The following is a 22,714-nucleotide window of genomic DNA, read 5'->3' as shown; positions in this document are numbered from 1 at the left end:
GAAGCCCTGCCAGGAAAATAACTAAAAAGGAATTGGACAGCATCAAATATGACCACCCCATTTCTCAGCTACACCCAGCATGGCTGCCAGCCCGACAAGATGCTCTGTATAGGGGACGCAGGGAATGAAAGATTGCTGCCAAGACCAGATTGAACCTGAGGAAAAACGCATAGGGCTAAATCCACAGGACAATCAGGGGAGGGATTCCACACGATAACAGTAATGCACATAAAAAAAAAAACCTTAAGAGGATTGGATCTGTACGGCGCAGGGGACATTCGTTCCTGGGTTGAGGGTTTGGACGCGGCCGCCGAACAACAGCACTTATCAGGATGAAGGCGGAAATAAAACCCTGTTGCTCCACCTGGGGGGGGAACCCTTCTCGAGACGTGGCGGCGAGGAGATCGTCTCTGAAGGATTTCTGAATCTTTGCCGTTAGCAACTGAGCTAATGGCGGTGATCCGGGCATCATTATGGCTAACGGAAGCTCGCTTCCTTTGCCAAACCGCCGAGGGATTCTTCGCAGCGCCCGCAAGAGGCTTTCGGTAAACAGCTCTCACTTAAAATGACTTCAGACCCGCACAGCTGTCAGGTTGAGTCTAAATTAAGCATTGCCTGAGCGAGCACGTCTTGGGCAGGTTGAAAATGACACGTACAGACTACCTCCTGTCCGCATGCGATGTGATAGGAGGATTTGAGGCGGCGTTCAAGGCCCGATGAAGTGTGTACTGCGTGGTGTATTGCAGGGATAAAGCCTGACAGAGTGTACATCCATCAGCTGGATTTAAATGGACCACAAGGAAGTGGGAAACTTACACCATAAAGACCATTATCCTGCAGTAGTATGGCTACTTGATCAATTATATATAAAAAAAAAAAGAGGATAATTTGTTTTTAACAAGAGATGGGTACGATTTTCAACAAGAGAGAGTACACAAATCGAAGAATCTGAGATAATTCAAGGGGATGTGGTACCCCAGCTTTCTAGTTTGCTCAGCTATGAACTGGCAAGTCCAGGTTGCCCCGATTCCCAGCTTATCGTGTTAGGAGGACGAGGCATGGGAGGCATGTGTAGGATACGTTTTCAACTTTTACTGTGAGATCTATGCTATTGCAATCATTGGCTTGTCGAACATTACGTTTCCAGATTAGTCACCTGAACTCATGCTGGGTATCCCCAACTCCTAGAATAATGATAACATCTTCCACCCAATCACAATGGAGTGATTCACCGAGGCCATAGCATAAACGTGAGTAGCAGAGCCACTTTTCTAGGCCACAACTCCGTACTTTCACATACCTGGTCGCCTGATAATCAGGCACTTGAGTCAGTCAGCCATCTGGCCTTTGATCCTTCGAGGGTCGAGGATAGCTCACTGTTACACACCGACTCAAGTGAGCGTAGCCATGTTTCACCCCATACTGTCGCCGCTGACAAGCCACAGAGATGACGATTCCCAATTATCACCCACCTTAATCGTGTGGAAATTCCTACGCATTGATCGGAGACTGAATGTACTTCAACCCCAGATGCCTACACAAGCACATGAGGTACAGGAAGGGGGTGTCAACCAAGAATAAAGCCCCTGAGCAGAGTGAATCAGATCAGGAGGATCAGCTACAGCAGCTGTTCGCAGAGCACAGGGCCTTTACTGAGAGGCCAAGAGGCTTCATCTGAGGGCAGAACCGGATAACGGTGCCTTCCAGCTCACATGGATACTTTCCCTGAATTTTCCTTCAACTCACGATGAGATAACCCTCAGAGAGAGGGACTCCACTTACCGGCACCTGACGTGGAACTTAAGCTCACAAGTCAGAAGCCAGAGGTTACATCCTATGGTCAAATGTGTCAATTAGACAAGCAGCGCCTGCTGTGCTGACAACGAGATTAGCTACAGGTTGAGGTCAGCAGTCAAGACCCAGATGTTACCATGGCAACAGCAGAGAAGAGGGCAAAATAAGAGGCGTTGGCGTGGTAACTGACTTGGCGAGACAGAGGAGTCTTGATGCATCATCGACGGGAAGAACGCAACACTCAAACCTTTTTTTTTTAAAAGAGTGATTAATGATAAAAGACATCCAGCGAAATAAACATTTGTACCACTAGCCTGCCGCGTTGCATTAGTAGCGATTATTCTTTTGTACGCCCAGTGTAGGTTGGGCTTAGATGAGCGCTCATAAATCTCTCTCCCAGAGGAATGCGGCTACTCACAGTCACCTCCTCTTTAAACGAGAAATCCTTTTTTGCGGATTGTGTCATTTGCTTTAATACTGCTCAACCAAACAATCCACCACCTCTGTTCTGAACAGCCTCGTATGCTGGAAGTTCTTCATAATTTTCCAACAACCAACTATAAATCTCTTTGGCAATTCCTCAAAGCAGCTGTCTCAGCGCAGTCCTTTCTTTCAGAACTGAGCAAGAGCAATGGCTCCAACTCCAGGAGTGAGGCAGTGTTTTTCAACCCTTCCGGTCCCTAAAGGCCACAGTGTCAGGCCATAAGACGGATCGTTTCTGGCCCCGCTGAAGCAAAATCTTATAAAGCATGGATACTTTGAGAAAATGCCATATATTGACACTCTGAACAAACTTGCAACGAGCCTGCACTCTCACACAGCCCCTGCAATACAATGATGGAAAGACCGACCGGATGTGGTTATTTGTAGAACACAGTGTATTGGTTTGTCATTGAACATTATTCTTTGGCATCTTGAAACCTTTCCCAATTTGTCTCTCCATATTAATTATAATAATTAGTGCTGGCCGATATGGCCAAAAACGTTATCAAGATAAAATTTTTCATACCATTCGATAACGATATTTGTCACAATATATATAAAAAAAAATCAAAATTTCTGTTAAATGCTTATTTAATTTTTTTTCTTCTTTTTTTAAAGAAGACAGGTGTACTGCGTGCCATGAGGCACACTAGTGTTAAAATAAAAATCTGCATTGTAAAAAACAAAAAAAAATGTAATTTCTTCAACAGTAATTTCATATAATGTATAATAATATGATAAAACATTGCACAGCACTAGTAAGAAGTGAACAAAAACAAGAAGTAACAAGTGCAGCTGCTTTAACATCTCACTTCAATAAAATTTTGATAAAATCTAAATCAAAATGAATATGGTAAGTAGGCCTAAATCAACGTCTGTGGCGTTGCCTGTCTTTGTCGATGTTTCTCGTCGACATATTTTACACAATTCGGGGTTCCTACACATTTTCCATTTAAAAATTCTACACCTTTTGGAGATTTTTCCGTCTGTATTTGATATCTGAGTATAAATAGCTTGATGTTTATTATGTAAATAATGTTTTTAAAATCCAACTGTTAACATGGATGTTACATTCTGACTTTTACGTTGCCATAAAATTGACAAGAGATTGTAGCTCGGTACTGTAGCGCATACAAATCAATTTACACCAAACCCAGGCAAGTTCAACCAGGGGTTATCAAGACGGCCCCAGGAAAACTTGCATTTACCATTGCGGCCGTTAACCCCACACTCCTACGCAGAAAGTTGGACGACGTTCCACTGTCAAACACCTATGCTTTATGCAGAAAAGATGGTCCGTTCCTTTTTCTGATAACTGCATCACTGCATAACTCATAAATGTCCAGACGAGCTTAATATTTGGTTATTTGTGATGCTATCCACATGTGCAATTCAGAGATATTGCTGCATTTTCTTTCAAATTAATTTGATCGTGGATGTCCAGATGAGGTACGGTAACAAGGCACTTGGGGCAGAGCTGTTTTGCAGGCTGTGACGTACAGGCAGCTCTGCATAGGAGGGTGCGTCCAGTCGCACGCCATACTTCTAGGCTCACTTTCGACGACATTTTTTGGAAATTCTGAATTTTAAATTTTAGAAAACAGAATACTCTGGAAACACAAATATTTTTCCACACTCTTTTCTTTTTTTCTCCCCATACTTATCCAGATCTGGAAATGACGAAAAATAAAAGTACTATAATAAAATTAAATAAAAATACTTTTCCATACTGCATAGGAACCCTGACAATGGATATTCATCGTCTGCTTTGGGTCAGAACCTAAATATATGAAAAAACCCCACCAAATTATCAATGTATGTGGCCCTCTTCGGTCAACGATACGGACGATCTTTCTCCTTCTCCTCCAAGTCGCTCCTTTTGGACGCTGCCGCTCTGTCTGTGGTGTGTTCACCAGTGCAACCTATCCAGGAGGGAGGGGGCGGGGCTTATTTCTATATCGACAAACTTCATTGGCTTGAGGTGAAAGGACGTCTTTGGATCGTCCAACTTGACTGAGTTTTCGCCCAATTTCTCTTTTGCCACTTGCCTTACGCTTCTATAAATGAACCGATCCGCGTCAGACGTTACCGAAATTCTCGAGCTTACACTATTTTGACATGGAGGAAAACCCAAAAATGATTGCGATAATGAACATTATCGTTTTATGCACTAATCCCAATCAATACCTCATATCAAGCCATTCAGAAAAAAAACAGAATCAAGCACAAGTGACCAGAAAGTGGGATTTGGATGGCGAGCTGAAATGGTAAAGGAAAACAGCTTGACAAAGACAAATTATTACCATTACTTCTCACTTCTTCACATGCTTGCAGGTCACTGGCGAAGCCTGAAACATATATTATACTGTATATTGCCTATGTAGTTAGTGGCAACATTATACAGATATGCTATAGAAGGAGCACGATATCAATATAGCTACAAGAATATGAGCTGTTTCATGAACCACATACATGTTAAGCTTGAGCGATCATACCGTACTGAATTATGCATAACTTTGACATTTGAACGTCTCCAATCACATATTTGGTTCACTGTCTCTGAAGGAAAAAAAAAACTCGGTGGAATCCTTTTCCAATGACAGGCCCCGTCCAAGGCTTCCTGCTATAAATAACTTGACTGTTGACGGCAGGATGGAGTGATGGAGGGAAGAAGGGAGGAAGAAAAATAATGTTTTGAATGCGCCACGGGAGGAATTTGATCCGCTGGGTAATGGGGGACAGACAAAAAGAGATTGAGCAGGAGAATTGAATCACATCATCTATCTATCTATCTATCTTAGAAAAAATGCAGACCTGTATAAGGAGATGAAAACAAAGACTGATGGCAGGCTCTAACCCAGCGCGGTTTTCCTCGGAAGGATAAAGATGAGGAAATGCTGACTTCTAATAGCCGTCCGGCTATAAACAGTGGCACTGGATGTGCGTGTTTGTCAAGAATGTGCCGTTTCCCGGCGTCTGATCACTAAATGGCAACAAGTGCGGGGACAATTTGTGCATCTGACTGCAGATTTATGAGTTGGGCCTTAGGTCATAACAAAAAAAAAAAAAAAAAGGTCCTGTTTTGACAAATTGCCTCCGTTTTGTTTGCTAGTCAGGTCAAGCAGCTGGGCAGTCAGTGTAAGTCTGTCCATTCCTTCACTCCCAAACTGCTGGACCCTGCAGAACAGCCCTATCCCCCAGCCCCTACACTTCTCATTACCTGGCCAAACTGCCTACCACTGCAATTTGGCAAGCGGTGTGTGTGTGTGTGTGTGTGTGTGTGTGAGAGAGTGTGCTTGCATGTGAGTGTGAGAGGGTCACTAAACTACTGTGTAAATGTGAGCTTCTACGGCAGCTGCCTCAACGCTCTCCAATTGAAACAGCATACCCCGGTTTAAATGGAGTTTGTGCGTGCGTGTGTCTCAAACTAAATGAAATGGCAATCGTGCCTCATGATGTGGTGTAATTGACAGACTGCCGGTGCACACACTGAAACCCAGACAGCAGCTCTACTGCCGAGACACTGGAGATTGGCGGATGGAAAATAAAGCTGCTGTAAGAAACCCCTAAAAGCATCAGCATTCGATTTTCATACGTAAGCTCCAGACACCCTCTCACCCGTTAAATCAAAAACATCCCAGAACCCTCGGCTCGCACCGTTTTTGAAAGAAAAGCGTGAAATGGAGCTCAATTTGAATGCACTGTGCTTATTAACACTGAGTGTTGATGGGAAGTGCCTGATAATCAACAACAGGCATGACAACAGACTCCCCTATACTGTACATCTGAACATCTTCATATGTCATACACTCGAGTCTCACAGAAAGCTCCTACTGTAGGCCTTTAATATTTCATAAACGTTATATTTACAGTACCAAGACCAAAGAGAGGACCAGGCAGAAGGTTATAAATATATGATGGGTGGAAGCACGCAATCTGAAAGTTGAAAAATGTCTTCATCGTGTGCACTTCATGCTGTGCAACAACGCTACACGCTGCATCGACTATCATCACCCTCACGCTTTAATATTTCAAGGAGCTTACAATAATCTAAAATAACCTGGTCGCTGCTCGACCTCAAAGTGTAATGGAGGTTCGGGATCTATGGATCACGGATAATGATCCATCGTTCAACTTGACATCTAATAACTAGCCATGTGTCACTGAAGAACTTTAATGGAGATCTATAGTTGAGACCTCTAGTCTTGACACAAGTTCATCATTTATGAACGTGAAAGTAAGTCGAATTGATCTCAGTACAGCAATGGATCAAGGCACTCTAGCTGGATGTAGGCATTGTCCACCTTAGTATCATAAGCCCACATCTCACGAAGAAGATACAGGTCCGGACTCCGGGGGGCTAGTTGGCCTTGTTGTGGACTTAAGAGTTGTCGTGGCCAATGGATCTGTGTGCTTCAGTCCAGTAAACATGCTTAATTCGTTTGCCATTCAATATGAAGAGAGCTCATCTTTTGCTGTTTGAGCATCTGGTCCTCCTCATGGAGACACATCATCGTGCTAATAAAAGGCGCTCGTGGTGTTCAGCGAACAAGCTGGGGATGTAGTGCGGGGTGTCCCCAGGCATCACGTGGTTGACGTCCATGTGTCTCTGTCACAATTACACCAGACTGATCCAGGGGACTGACTCATCCCTCAAAAAAATCTGCAACTGCTGCTCAGTCCCACATGACTGAAGGTCAATAACCCAGCGTTTCTATAAATGAGACCGATGAACATTCTGTTGTTTGCGGATTCACTTGTTCTTGGAATTCTCAGTGGAGGGCTGATGCAGTTGTGGCTGGCACCACGGCATCAAAGCCTCGCAACAAACAAACAGCAAGAAATAGCAGGGTTCCTCATAACCAGACGGAGAAAATGTAGGAGGCCAAAAGTGCTTTTGAGCACATTTCGTTATTTTTTACTGTCTTCCAAACACCAGGAAATAAATCCAGTTTAGCTAAGCGCCTGTCAGATTTCACCAAAGCTTGCCTCCCTCATCTATACATCTCTAAGAACATCAAGATCGCCGCGTTGGAAAGAGCTCAAACTGAATGGCTACTGGATGGATGGTTTTGTGTAGCCTGGGCATGGGATTGCACGGTTTCCATCAGAGCTGGGAACTTCACAAGACAAAGTAGCATCGAACCTGTAAGATCCATTCCCAGACCAAGATCCCGCCTTAGGGTGGTTTCACACTTACTTGTAGTCCGTTTCAGCCTTCCAAAATGAACTCAGAGTGATTAGGCTTTTTTTCTGGCATATGTGAACACTCCAAAATAACCAAGACTCCTCTGAAACAAACCGTACTCATACCTCCACGGGGAGTACTGTTCGCTTCATTGTGAACAAAAAGCGCCTCCAGGTTCACTTCGCCCTTTGCCATTGCATTTTAGCCCTCTAGGCTTGTTGTAGACAGATCACATGCTACTGCACTGGGACGCTCGAAGAAACAAATAGATGGAACCATGGCCACTGGTCACGCTAGCAAGACTAGCGCACGAGGAGGAGTTTGGTATGAGGAAGAAACTACTCAGTTTCTTCACAAATGGAATCCAGAACACATCAAACGGCAACTGTCTACAACGCACAGAAACACCACCAGCTTCATTAGGACCGTACTGCAGTGCTGCCTCAAAGTGAAAAAAAACGACATCAAACGTATGTTACCACACATGATAAAATGAGAAAAAGTGGAGAATCCTCTGACATAAAAGACACATGCCCCTTTTACGACAAACTGGACAGTATTCTGTGTGGAAGCGCCTGCGCCAACCCTAAAAACTACCCATAATCCAAAGCAGTAAAGGTCTGAGCTACAGAGGAACTATAGTGTGGACAGAAAGAGCACTGAGTCCTCTTTCAAATTAACTGACAATATGGACGCAAATGCAAATTTGAACTACTTTTTGGTCCACTTTTAAAGGACAGCGTTTTAATGTGAAAACACCCTGAGATCAAGATGAAAATGACGGAATCCAAATATACGCAGCAGATAAACTCTTTTCTATGACTGTTGTTGTTGTGAACCACGACAATCTTGTCATCATCTCGTACCTAATAAAGTGCATCTCACACCAGGGCAACGCAAATGCACTTTACGGAGAAATACTATCAAAGACTGGGAACCTTTACTTGGATACTGGGTGAAAAGAGCTCTCTTGAGGCACAAAGCCGAGCAGATACATAGATCACACGCAGGAAACTGAGATATGCACTTAAACGAGTGCAGGCATGTGAATGGGAGTGAGAATACTCAAAATGATGTACTGCAGCCACAATCTTGGATGACTTTAAAGGGTTAAAAACAAAATTGTGTGTGTGTGTGTGTGTGTGTGTGTGTGTGTGTGTGTGTGTGTGTGTGTGTGTGTGTGTGTGTGTATGTGTGTGTACAGTGATTTACAATGACCTTTACTTTGGGAGCTTAGAGGGGTCGTCTCTATATTGTAAAGGGCCCCAAGGGGCCTGGTCGTAAATCCGGAGGTGGAAGTTACAGCCTTGCAATTTACCATTCTTTCCAACCCTCAAAACCATTTTGATCCATTCAAACCTCAGTAAGCCTAATGACCCAACTCCAAAATGAGCAGTAACCTAAAACCTCTAAACCCCTAAAAGATACTGATCTGATACTATGCCAAAAGGATTAGCTTAGTCAAAGCAGGCCAATTTAACAAAGAAAAAAACATTCTCTATCACAATGAAACAAACAAGTGGTATTTAGTGAGGCTGTTGTCAGGAGTGTCAAAACTTTATTTATTACAGTTTATTATTACAGCATATATGTACAGTATATACTGTATATGGTCCTTTGGGGTTAACTCCATCCCGGAGATTTCACATAATGTGCAATCTTGGGGTGAAATGTAGTGAGAAATGGGAAAATAAATCCTGCATTGTATGGGAGGTATTGAAATACTGTGTCGCGTGCGTGCGTGTTACGTGAGGATTTTCCCTGTCCAATTGAGTGCACGGTCAAGGCAGAGAATCCACAAGGCCCCATTCAAGAGGAATGATTGTGCTCTCAATAAGGAAATGAGATTCAAGCTGCAAACAGCTGGTTGCAATGACATTCCTGCTTCAATATGTTTTCTCTCATTGGACAAAGAGACACTGTGTGTTATGGTGATGGATTGATACTACCGCGATGTATGGTGAAGAAGTAGCCATATTTAAAAGGTCAGGGATGGGAAGAAAACTTTATTACCCGGCAAGAAGCAGCTATTCCTGTTTTCCTCATGTAAAAGTCATGTGCCACATGCTTCTAATTTGGAGCAAATAACATCGGGCGGGCAGGCAGCGACACGGACGCAGGTTGCCGTGGAACTTTCGCACAAGCATGCCTGCAAATGTCAGGTCATTCATCATCCGTCGCCCGTGGAGAGGCTATAATGCACCATCCGGGGGACGAATAGCCTTAGTCCATGGCACGAGGCTGACACGCACCACGTACGCTGGGAGTGGATACCTTCCGCTGCAGACCAACCCGGTATCCATTCTCCGAAAGTTCACAGCAATGGTGAAACCGCAGGTCCTGTGAGCGCGGTCTAGTCGGCTGTTCTATGGCGTTGATGTTCGCGTGGCTGAATTCTCATAGGGGCTGAACATCGAAATTCATTACTTCTGCTGACATCGACCCAACTGTATAAACACTATTGAGTATTGAAACAAACAGTGATTAATGTCTTCAGTGTCAGAGAGCAAAGGATAAAACAAAGCTAGGAGTAAAGGCGTCAATTGAATTTCACTAAGATGTTTTCATGCATATGTACGATCTAAAACAGGAAAATCACAATTGAAAAAGTATTATCACGGCGCTATTATCAAAGCCTAAGTAACGGGATCAAACCCTTATTCGCTCTGCAAGTGGCTTATCTATTGGTCACATTCTATCGCTCTATCTCTGGATTCGATTTTTTTATGTTTTGGACTCAGATGTCCCGGGTTGAAAATCAATCATGTCTCATGCGTTTTTCACTGATGAAGTTCCAGCCTGGTAAGAGGGTTGCTTTATAGCGAGCATGAAACGTTATGGAAATTCAGACTCCTCTGTTGCATTGCGGATAACATAGGAGATAAAGGAGATTAATCTGTTCCAGAAACATCCCCGGCACGCTGTTTGCCCACGACACCATAAGGTCGAGAAAGATAAATCTGGGCAGTGGAGAGTGGATGTGGTGTTTTACGTCTAAGACCAAATGTCAGATAATTACAGTCATTTTTTTGTTTCGGCTGATAACAAGGCAACACAGTCGAGGCGAAGAGGCCCCATCCAGGCAAGAGGCCACGTTCAGAAAATTCATCACACAAGTGGTGGGATTTGAACAGATTACACTAGGTAGACGGAGGCCTTTTGGCACATTGGTGATTCCATTACTGTGTCCACACAGATAGCATCCATGGGCAGCTATAACAAACCGAGAACCCGCTGTGCATCAAAACAGAATGCTCTCCCATGTGTAGCGCACGGCAAAAAAAAGCCTTGACAGCTGAATCACCAGCAAAGTGTGGCAGGAAATGACTGACGCCAATGCAACATTAACATTTTAAACGGTGTTAAAGAATATACTGAATAATGACTTGAAATTCTCAATCTCCAACTATGAATTAATTTTATTATTTTGTATTTATTATTATTCTAGGGGACTTCACCCTTGATCCACTGCTGAAATATAAGGACGCAAAACTCGAGATTACATTATGATATACTTCCATTCAAAGGGCCTCGCAAAACACAGCTCCGTGGATGCTATCCATTCTTGGCACGGCCTATCCACGTCGGAAATGAACCTACTGCTTCTTCACGGTACCATTTAAGACATACAGGGTCATTGATAGATTTCATTTAGGGACATGTCTTTATGGGAGACATAAAGTCGGGCACGGTCCAGTGGCTCTGGGGGCTGGTGATTGTAAAGTCCCCATTTAGCTGCCTGATTTAGACAAAGCATTGTCCTTTGCTGGGTCTTGTCTCTGCTAGTCCTCTGAGCTGTCTGAGTGTCATTGGAATTATCTCTCTCCTCCAGCCTCCTCCGCTGTAGTCCTTGCCGGCCACTACGCCCTGTGGTCACTGTGCTCGGCTGCGTCACGCAGGATTCCGACATTAATTTTGTTTGTTGACTATGTCTGGTCCAAAAAATGACTTAAATAACCTCCAACATACCCCGTCTTCCATGTCGATTTGTCTTAAAGCTCAACCTCCGAGCATCTATAAGTCGCCAATAATTCACCTGGACGGATAAAGAACCTTGGAACTGAAAAGACCGTGGGGGCAATGCAGTGATCATATTGTCAGACATTGAGTCATATGGACACACTCAGACTAATTTCCTGTCTTTTGCTCTCTCTCTGTCTCTCTCTCTCTCTCTCTCTCTCACTCTCTCTCTGTCTCTTTGCAGGCACTGAAAGTCAAATGGCCTCTGGCGATGGTCAAAGCGAATTAGCGTTAAGAGGCCTGGTGCTTTGAATCGGTGGCATTTTCCTAAAGGTCTGTCGCATGGTTGAAGGCCAAGTGAGCGTTTGCATTGTTCACAATGGCGTCCACACTGACCAAACCTTTATTTTTATTACCATGTTGAAAACCGATATGGCTACACAATTAAATCGACAGAATATACAAAACTCTTTTGTCAGAGCCTGTTTAGAAAATATACCTCATCTACAATCTAATCAAATACAACTCAAATACAAAACAATCAAATACAACAGCTTCCCTGCCTACGCAAACTGCATAGATTCTCTGACTTCTAAGGACCAAGAAATCAACATGACAAATTATCTAATTACAGTGATCCCTGGCCCAGATTGGCTCAGGTGGGAGGTAATGCAAATAGATACAACTTCATGTTTTGAATTGTGTTTTTCTGTTTTTTTTATTTAAGAAAAAGCTGAGGAGAAAGCAATTGCGTTTTTGTTACTAGTGTGAGGTGTGGCGTGCAGACATAGAACATCACCCTTGGCTTGCCAATGTCCCCCTAGCTCCTCTGGGACACGACTGAGCAGATGTGCGCTCGCCCTCCTGCTTGCCTGGCTGCGATTTTGCCTAAAGGTCCCATTGCGAGCAGCATCCATCACGCTATGTCACAAAGCTTACGTGCCACTGGACAGAAGAGTTCCCTGGCTTGTAAATAGTGGCCCATGCCACAGCTTACCAGTGGCCCCATGACACCTTCATTTGAATCCATGGAGCCAGGCGTAAACCCCTTAGTCAGTAGGATGGCACATGAACTGATGTGTAGCCAGATATTGCAGGTCAGTGTTATAATGAGTTAAAAAAAATAAAAATAAATGACAATAATAATAATAAAAAAATTAAAAATAGCGCTGAATGTGATCTTGTGACTAAGCATTAAGAAGCGATCTCTCCCTGCCATTTCAAGAGCTGAAATCCATCTTCTTCCCGTCACGTAGATGTGAGCTATCCGACAAGACGTCCATACATTTTGTCGTCCATGACGCATGGGTGGGAGGTTGATGTGTAACCAACTGTACCCGGGGACAAGGTTCGCTGTGCAGAACAGCTTGGAACACACCGAGCACAACGGCATTCAGGACAGGAAGGGGAAAGAGAGTGTCTCTCTGGTGACATGTTAATGTGGCGGCCAGGGCATGTCAAGGGTAGGGCGCGACTCCACTTCCACAGAAAATGTTGGGAGCTCTTTGGGACAATCTGGCTTCATAATACATGAATGGGTACAAGCGTAGAGGGGTCAAGCAGAGGTGGACTGCATTGTTTTGGCCTCGAGGGCTCTCACGTGAGAGATTTTGTGACGAGTACTTCATGACACCGGGTGCTATCAACAGCCTATAGATATTCCTATGCATCAAACTACCCTCCACTGCATTCATGGACTAGATACTACTCCATAGGCTACTATATACAGTATGCTGATTCCTGTTATACATTCTATGCTGTATTGCAATGCATAACAATGGAATGCAACAACCAAAATAAGGTTTCAAATCGTGACTCTCAGTGTTACTACCCACAACGTTACGCTTGTACAGTATGTCTTACTGGGCATAATGGGATCACTGTGCCGCATCATACATCAAGAAATCACGTCCTACATCAATGTTCCGCATTCAATGCATGGAAAAGCCCGATTCTTTCTATGATCCACTCCTGTGTTTATTACATGTGAATCGGGTACATTGTGAGTGCTTTTCAAGATTTTTTTTTGCTTTTGCCTGGTGCCCTTCCCTGGTGCCCTTGTAATAGAAATGGAATGGCTCCAAAAGGAGGATCTAATATCTGTGAGACGGTAACTCATCATATTTAGCACTCTAACGCAGCAGAAAACAAGGATAAACATTAACAAATCCAGATTGAATCTTTAACACAAGTATGAACACATTAGATTCGATTTAGACGTTTAGATTTTAATTGAGACAATTATGCAGATTTCATTTTGCAATATCATGTTATTAAGCCCCGAATGAAAATGAAGGGCACAAGCGCCGATTTAAGGTTTCTTTTTTTTTTTTTTTTTTTTCGTTTGCGTGATGACACTGACAATCTGGCTTGGTATTGTGTTCATGTGTTCTGGTCTGAATCATTTTATAAATAAAATGATTAAAAAAAACAAACAAAAACCTTTGTTTGAATACTTTAACTGATCTCTTGCCTAATAAAAACAGACATTCTAAAATGTGCTTCGCTGTGGCCAACGGGCCTCTAATCTTCTATGATTATTGTAGAAATTAAAAGGCCAATGCATGATTATTAAATTTAATTGGGTACCCAAACAAGGGTAAGATATATTAGCTCTCAGCAGCCATCCGAGCTAGAAGAGGGAAGAAAATGGCGGTGACAGTATTTGGATAAATGCATTGGGTGATGTCCAGGAGGGCACGTGTGCAAGGGTGTTGATTGGCTAATCCTGGTGCCCTGCCAGGCACAGTCTTGGTGGCAATCTGCTCCCTCCAGTTCGTGGAATTTATGCGTTGCCAGATCCAAGATGCACCACCCAAAGCAAGCCCTGGAAAAACGAGGGGCTGCCAGATATGTCTCAAGGGTTGAGACATATCTGGATCCCAAGGGTTGCTCAGATTGTGCCTACAAATATGTGCCTACAATCTCCAGGGCTGGCAGGCGAGCCAACTGTCTAAAATCTCCAGGGTTGCCAGCTTGCCAACTCCGCGTCAAACGTCGAGAGCAAACAGGTTGCCAGATATGCTCCACGCGCACATTTCCACTGTTGGGTTGCCAGACATGCGGCAGAATAGGGAAATGAGACCTGTGTGAAGTATGCCACATCATTGGGAACCCTTAAGAGATGGCAAGGCACGCTATATCTATGAAGCTTAAACGGTGTAATATCAGGAGAACTTGAAATGACACAGGGGAAAAAAAATAGATATGAGCATTGCATGGTGTCAAGGTGGATATAATATATCATTCCCAACTCATAAATGAAATCTAAACTCAAAGCGTTTTCCTGAAACTATTACAAGGATATGTGATAACAAAGAGGTGAAACATATCAGGTTTGTTCCATCAGCGAGTGAAGAATTATTCCTGTAATTCACAACAATGAGCACCAATTTGTTTAGAGAAGGTACAGTAAATGGTTTTCTAACAGGCTGAATGCACATTGACTAATTAGACAAATGACTCTGAGCCCAAAGATGGGAGAGTTTGTTTGAATATCAATGGAATACAAAGAGTGATATTTAGGCACGGGCTGGAAACGACATACTCCGAAAAGTGAAAATCAGAGTTGTCCTCAATGGATTACAGAATGAAAAACAGAGGGAAATACATTTCCTGAATCAAAAAGACATTCTACAGATCTGTTTTTCACTCATCATATCATGTTGGAAACCCACTGGGCTGATCAATACCACGAGGCACACTGAATTATTTTCTTTGTTATTCACATCAATCAAAGTGCAACTGAAGATGGAGTGATGTGTAAAGGGGGCGACTGGTACTGGGGCTCAAAGTGTGCATGTGCATGTGCAGTCTGTAATCAGCGAGGTTTATCACACACCATGGCTGTCTAAATTGGGATTTGAAAATAACGGAATTGTCCGGGGCGTACGGGAGTGACTTAGAAGGTGTCCCTGTCACGCACAGTGCTCATTTTGCATTCAATTACAACAAAGACATCTACGATAAAATAAAAAAACATTGATATTATTGGTTTTGGATGGAGAGAAGGGGAGCGGGGACGCACAGCGCATCACTGGAGCAGTGATCGCCGGGGGCCTCCAACCTTTTTTTTTTTTTATAAAGGTTATAAAAATACGGGATATTTACAGCAGAATAAAAACAAACAAAAAAAAAACAGGAGAACAGCGGGAAAGAAGAGAAAATTACAGGAGAATCCCGGGAAAAATCTGAGGGTTGATATGACGCACACACCCCCACGCACACGCACACACACAAATTCACCTAAAAATTACAAATATGGTTTTCCCAGGGTAAACACATACTCTACATGTACATGTATGTACATGTACATGTAGAGTGTCATGCTTTCAGGCCATTAACTACAATGTTGGTTTATTCTCAGTTTTGGCATGAATAACGTCACCATGGCAACCGCAGCAGTTGTGCTGGGATTAAAAATTTGGGGCGAGTCACATGATGCTCCCACGGGAAAGTTCCTTAATTGGTGCCAGGTGATAGGAAGTATCCTAGCGACTGCGACGGAGCCACAGTGCCGCGCAGGGTGACTGCGCTCCGTCAGGTTGACTGCGCTCCGTCAGGTTGACCGTGAGTGGTGACTGGCACTCCTGGCCGGGCGGAGAGGCGCCTCGAGAAGCGACACGTGGTCGGTTCAAGCAAAAACTTCCCACAATGCCCCTGCAAAGCCACTAATCCTGTGTATCGGCTTTTGAAGATTGTTAGATTGTCAGCAGGGAGAGGGCGTGTTAATAGACCGCGTTAATAGCGCTCAGTTTTTGATCAGTGGTGTGGTCGTACGAACCGAAAGCCCCATGCATTAATGTTCATAATAACGTCCCAACAGCCATTTCAATCAAAGTGTGACAGCTTATACAGTGTTTACTTACATATCCCTACAAAGTTGCACAATTCCTTATTTTTGTCCGAAAGCGAAATGTTGATACAGCGGTTTATTGATTATTGTAATTATTTTGGGTTATTGTGTATTTCCAAACTGTTCTTGTTTCTTGTTTATTTTAGGATCGTTTTTCTTGTTCTATTATTATTATTCTTGTTATTGTTTATTGTTCTTGTTCATTTGTTTTTGGTTTATTGCACATTGCCAAATGTTTCAATATTTTGAAAATGGATAAACAAATTGATAAAGTACAGTAACTACCTACTCTATCTACTGTATCTATCTATTGATCCTAAGTAGAGTTTCCCCAAATCATGTTGTGTTTAACACTGTAATGTATGTATGACCCAGTGAAGGGAAGTCTGTGTGTGTATATATGGACGGTTACATCTAATTGTAGATATGTACAGTAGAGTATAAATATTCAACTTTTCCTACGCAGCCTTGAATTTCTCTTGATTTATTCCTTTTGTATCTATATTGATTTCCTTTTTTTTTTTTTTTTGCATTTTCATGCTTTATTGGACATTGACAGTCTGAGACAGGAAAGTCAGATGACCTACAGCAAATGGCCTCATGGCGGAATCCAACCCGGGCTGCTGTGGCAATGATTTTAACCTTGAATACGATGCGTCCCTCAACCGAGCTCCTTAAGGATATAGCACACTGCACACACACCCATCGCCATAGGAACATGTTTATGCTAATTGGGCGATGGGATCCGCTGCTGCGATTGGCTCCAATCCATCAGGGAATCCTAACCCAAAGAAAGCTGCTATTCATATCCCTCCCAAGTAGCTCTGTTACTCTCTCCCCTTCTCTCTCTCTCTGCCGTCCCTTGCAATAAGGCTGTTGTTGGCTTCCCCAGACTAAAGTTATTAATTAAAACCAGGGTTTGCAGTAACCAAACAGCAAGACTTTTGAATGGTGATCTAAATGAGTTCAACTTGGAATGGTGGAAGGAAGAGGTGGAAGGTGAAACCTTGACTTCTATCAATCATTCAATAGAAAACACATAATATACAATTTTGACAGCTTTGCAAATACAAGGTTTGTGTATTTATTACAGTAGGTTTATCCCATTGTTTTTTAATTATTTGTTAGGTTTTTATTTATTTATTTTCATTCAATTTGTCATTGTTCAATTCTTTTTATTAAAAAAAAGTATATTTTCACAAAATGTTCTGTCTTTTAGTTATTGCATATTGCCAATTGTTTGGCAAATGCTTAGGTTTATTGCAGATTCCCAATTATTTTTTTTCTATTTTCATTCTTAGTACTTTATTATTACGCTAATTCATATTAATAAGTAATATATTGATATCAATTATGTGATAAAGGTAGGTATTTGGTAATTTGGAACTTTGTCTGATCACGTGCTTCACATGCTGATTCAACACATCCACACCACTATTCTTAATGTGAAAAATCTAGATATGAAAATCAAATAACCACTATAAAATATTCAATTAAATTTGCCCAGTATCGCCCGGTTATAGTGTCTCTGGCAAATCCTAGGTGAGTGATTCTTGTCGAAGAAATGTTCCAAAGAAATTCTGACGATGTAACGCACCTTCCCTGGTGCCGACGTCGACGCAAACCTTTTAACGCGTCCCTGTTGCACCGCAATCGCATAATAATGGGGGCGGGGACGATACTGCGGATGAAATATGCATGCCTCAATTTGAAAGAGCTAAATAATAGATCATCCCAAGGAATCTCGCGTGGAGAGCTCATTGACGATCCACTTCCTTTGCTGCTGCATTTGGAAAACAAATCGGGAACGTGCGCCGTCGCTCAAGGTCCCGGCGAGACACCAAGGTGCTGCCGGCTTCACCTCCCCAACCTCACATCCGTGGCGGCGCAGTTCTTGCATTGTTGCCGCGGCAACCGACGCCCTGCTTGTTGCACGAGCGGCATTGCCATAGTGAGACAGAAAAAAAAGCGTGTGACCTACCTGCCTTCCTCGAACCTCGCGCAATGCAAGGCGACCCCTCGTGATGATCAAACCGATGCTGGCGCCACCTGGATTTTTAATTTTTTTTGTAACCGATTCACCTCGAGCCGGTTTGGCCAACGAGTAAAAGTCGATTCATTTAGAAAAGTTTGACGACCGTCTCCTGCTTCTTCCGCCTGGTGTTTTCACGGAGGAGCAGGAGGAAGAACACTGTGAAAAATGCCCCTAACCTTTCGGCACAACTTCTTTTTTTTTTGGAATATCGACAAAAGAAATTGTTGTCTGGAGGCGAAACAGAAAAAGAGGCGGCCTTAAATTAGCCAGAACAAAGGGCTGCTTTTTTCCAACTCGTTCAAATAGGAAAAAAAACGAGACAATCCTCAATTCCTCTGCCTGACGGTGATTGTAACCGCGGTTGACGTACGCCGTTACAATAACTACCCGACCCCAAGCGTCGGATTTGTTTGTTGCCATGGAAACAGGCTTCCCCGCCCCCTCCCTACCGAGACTTGAAAGCATGGCATCACATTCCGTTTAAAACTCGAAAACCCGCTAAACCCAGGCAATCACGGAACTAATCACAAGCAGTGACTCTGAGACGGTGGCGAGACACACCAACTGGAAGCGAGAGCTCCTGGTGGTTGATGAAGCCATCAGGAGAGGTGGGGGAGACAGATCCTTTGTCTGTTTAAATATTTAACGCCGGTATTATCTCCGAATAACCACCTTCTAAAAATGACTCGTCGGACGCTCCCCCGTCATCTGCCTTCCATCCGACGCCGCCTGGATTCACTGTGCTAAATTTAGAAATATTATGGCACACACACCAACACACACACACAGACACACACAGACACACACACACACACACACACACACACACACACACACACACACACACACACACACACACACACACACACACACACACACACACACACACACACAGTTGCACATTACGGTGACAAAATCCATGGCGGCTTTGGGTGATTGGGCTCCTTACGAGTCACCCAGTAAAACCATTTGTTCAATTTGGTGGGTGGGCTCACAGATGGATCATTTCATTCTGTCCATATCTACTGGGGGAGAATGCAGCGCGTAAAATCGGCCACGTTGAATATGAACGACGCCCAACGCCTTGACCTATCTTCACATTCGTTTCGTTCACACGGTCGTTATCCGCTAATTCTCCTCTGTTGGCGAGCAGAAGAGTCACGCGCCGGACACGCAAATTGAAAGTCAAGTCCCAGAAACACCTTTGTGTCTACGTGCAGTCACCGAACGACCCTGTGGCCGCACGTCTCCCGACTTGTTCGCTACGGACAAATGGTTTGCGACTCTTGCGTCACAAGCCCTTTAAGCTTGAGTTGTGATGCATTTAGCACCTCGGAACAAAACACAACTGCAGTGTGTTTGCTGGTCACTAGTGAATTATTAATCTACGGGACAGTGTTACGGTGGATTTTGAACAATCGCGAAAATCATTCGGTGGCTCATATAGAGCAGATCCCAGCACTGATTCATCTAATGATGAACACAGGGCAGGGAGGGACCAGCCTTTCTCTTTGGTTTCCCTGTGTGTGTGTGTGTGTGTGTGTGTGCGTCTGTGTGTGTGTGCGCGTCTGTGTGTGTGTGTGTGTGTGTGTGTGTGTGTGTGTGCGCGTGTGCGTCTGTGTGTGCGTGTGTGTGTGTGTGTGGTTGTGTACGACAGGAGATATTACTCGCCGAATCGATGGCTGGTAGAAAACCACCTAATCATGGAATAATCACGAAACAAAAAGAGATCCATAACTGGATCTATAGCAGCTATCGGAAGAGGATTTGTTTTTCAAACACGTGATTAACGCTTGAGTCTGAAGACACGGAAACCGAAGCACGCTCCGTACTGACCGCAAATCTGCCGCCGGAGGGGTTGAAACGCCCGTCCGTGAATAGACGGTGACAATCAGAGAGGGAGAAGGGCCAGAGAGGCCCTCGAAGACCGAGGAGCACTTTGAAGGCTTACTACACCACCCAGGGAAACTTTTATTTTTTATTTTATATTCACAGATTTTGCTGGGTGGATAAGGCTGTGGTCAGGGCTGTCGGGACCATGAGGTTGACGACCGCCGTACAAATAATTGCAGCGGGCGATTGAATTGACTTTTCTTCTCCATTCGTTCATTTCATGTCTCGTCCCTCGCCCCAACCCTGAGGGAAACGCACACCTCATTGCGTTGCAATTGTTGTGACATTTTCTAACATCGGCATCAAAATTCCCCCTAAAATTGGATGGGAACGAAAAAGATTGCGATTGGTCATTGTGATCAGGCGATGATGCGACAGTTGTGTCAGCTTCCGTTGGGGCTGATCATGCTGGAGCTTTGCGACAAAATGTATTTAAAAAAAACCAACGCGAGGGAAAGACACTACCTCTGTTGGGATTGGGCGACCGGCGAAGCTCTTTGAAACATAAGTCCAGGCTTTGAGATCGTGTTTGTGCCGGAAATTCCCTCCAAAATGCTCCTCATTATGGAACCTCGTACAGGAGGGTGATACGCAATGAGCCCTGGAAACCCAGGCCTGGATTCAGGGATCTGGGTGGACGGAGAAACGACGGATTCCCCGCTTACTTTTCTCTTCCTCCCTTGACTGGGCACAAGAGGAGATTGCAAAAAAAAAAAAAGGAAAAAGAAATAAGAAACTTTATCCTCCCGTTTCATTTGACAGCGATGTGAGAGTGGCTTAAGTGTCACATCGTCGGCCGCGTGGAACCGAGCTGCGCCCTGCGAGTCCAATATCCCGATGTCTCCCCCTGTGGAAAGCCTGGCCCTCTCCAAAAGGACAAAGTCCAAAGTCGACTCCAGGCTTGGCCTCCCGCCGTAGAAGCTGAACGACAGGGCTCCAGAGCGGCGGTTTCCCCACCGCCGGCTCACTTCAAATGCATCAATAATGGAAACTAGCTCTTGTGTTGCAAGATCAAAATTGCAAGGCGGCTTCAACTCCTCAATTCCAGCCAGAATACCAACACGTTCCACACTGCGAGTGAGAACTATTAGTAGTGATGAAAGATTTGACTCTTTTGGAGATTGGGTTCGTAAGGAACCACCCAGTAAGGAGTAAAGAGTCGTTCGATTTCTTTGACCGATTGAGGCTCGCGGTGCGTTTGGCTCAGCCGGTGCGGGGGGCGAGGGAGGACCTCAAGCGATCGAGTCGGAGCCGGCTCTGAGCTGCGAAAACTGAATTGTGAAACAGGAAGCCTCCGTTCGAGGTCACTCCGTCGCGGTTATTCGTTGCGGCGGACTGTGACGGTGTAATTCGGGTCACATTCGTGATGAATTACGGCAAGTGCCTCGGCCTCGTCTTTGACGTGGACGTGGACGTGGGACCCGTCGCACAGCCCGGCAGGGCCCGCACACCTCTCCAGCTTGGATTGCGAATGGTGCTTCTTCAGGCACAAAAAAACAAACAAAAAAAACAAAAAAAAACTGTGATGACTCACTGGCATTATGTAAAGCCTTTTCAACCATTCAAATTCAATTTGGTCTTAATTGTTTTTAACTGACGACTTTGTTTTTACACTGTTTTTCTTTTCTCCCCGTGATGCAGCACCTGACGCAAACAAGCGGGGGGTGAATCATCCCAAACACTCAACCTCTTCACCTGAATAACCAAATTATTCGACGTACGCACGTCGGTGTTAGCGCTCCCCGCCTCCAAGTGGACGTAAAAAAAGAAATTCCGATTTCTTTGGAGATGTCCGAGAGGCCGCGCTCGCCAGCCCTAGTCGATAAATGTTCAGACTTAATGACGAAATAAAAAGGAAAGCTGTCAATACGTTGAAGAAAAAATGCAGATTCCTCAAATTCCTCCCTTTCGAATGAGGAATAACTGTCTCATAATGGCGTCGACGATTGGCTGTTTGAACTCCGATGCCGACTCAGGGCCTTAAAAGGTCGTTCCTTGTAGAGAGTTTTCCAGTAAATAAGCGAGCGGCAGGCGAGAGGGGCCATTATGTTTATCTGCTTTTCCAGGAGTCCAATCGCTCATATTCTACATCAATCGCTAACCGGCGTCGATGACATATTTCATCTCACGCCATCATTTGACGTCCCTGCGCGTTGTTGACGCGGCCACAACTTAAAACTCCGAGTTTCAAGGAGGGAGAACGGTGCGCCGGGCACCGACGTTGTCACGGCAACCTCGTTGGCGAACTTCCCACCAGGTCTGTTTACGTCGGAATAAATATTATTAATCCTTCACCCCTGCGTGGAGGGTGGACTGATTGACTCAGGGAATGTAAACACACGCACGCACGCACGCACGCACGCACGCACGCACGCACGCACGCACGCACACACACACACACACACACACACACACACACACACACACACACACACACACACACACAGCGGGGGGTGGTCCCACCAATGTTTGGCTGGGTCTCGGGGCTTGTGACTCTTGGCAGCTT

General features: G+C 44.3%; 1 protein-coding gene across 1 annotated transcript in view; it reads right to left on the bottom strand.

The window, feature by feature from the left end:
- ppfia2 (PTPRF interacting protein alpha 2) overlaps window positions 1–22,714 on the bottom strand; it is a gene marked incomplete at both ends in the record, with an annotated part of 154,420 nt that overhangs the window by 36,320 nt on the left and 95,386 nt on the right. The gene's annotated exons all lie outside the window — the stretch shown is intronic.

This window comes from Zeus faber (genome assembly GCF_960531495.2).
Source record: "Zeus faber genome assembly, chromosome: 21".
Lineage (NCBI taxonomy): Eukaryota > Metazoa > Chordata > Actinopteri > Zeiformes > Zeidae > Zeus > Zeus faber.
This window is presented reverse-complemented; position numbering and strand designations above follow the sequence as displayed.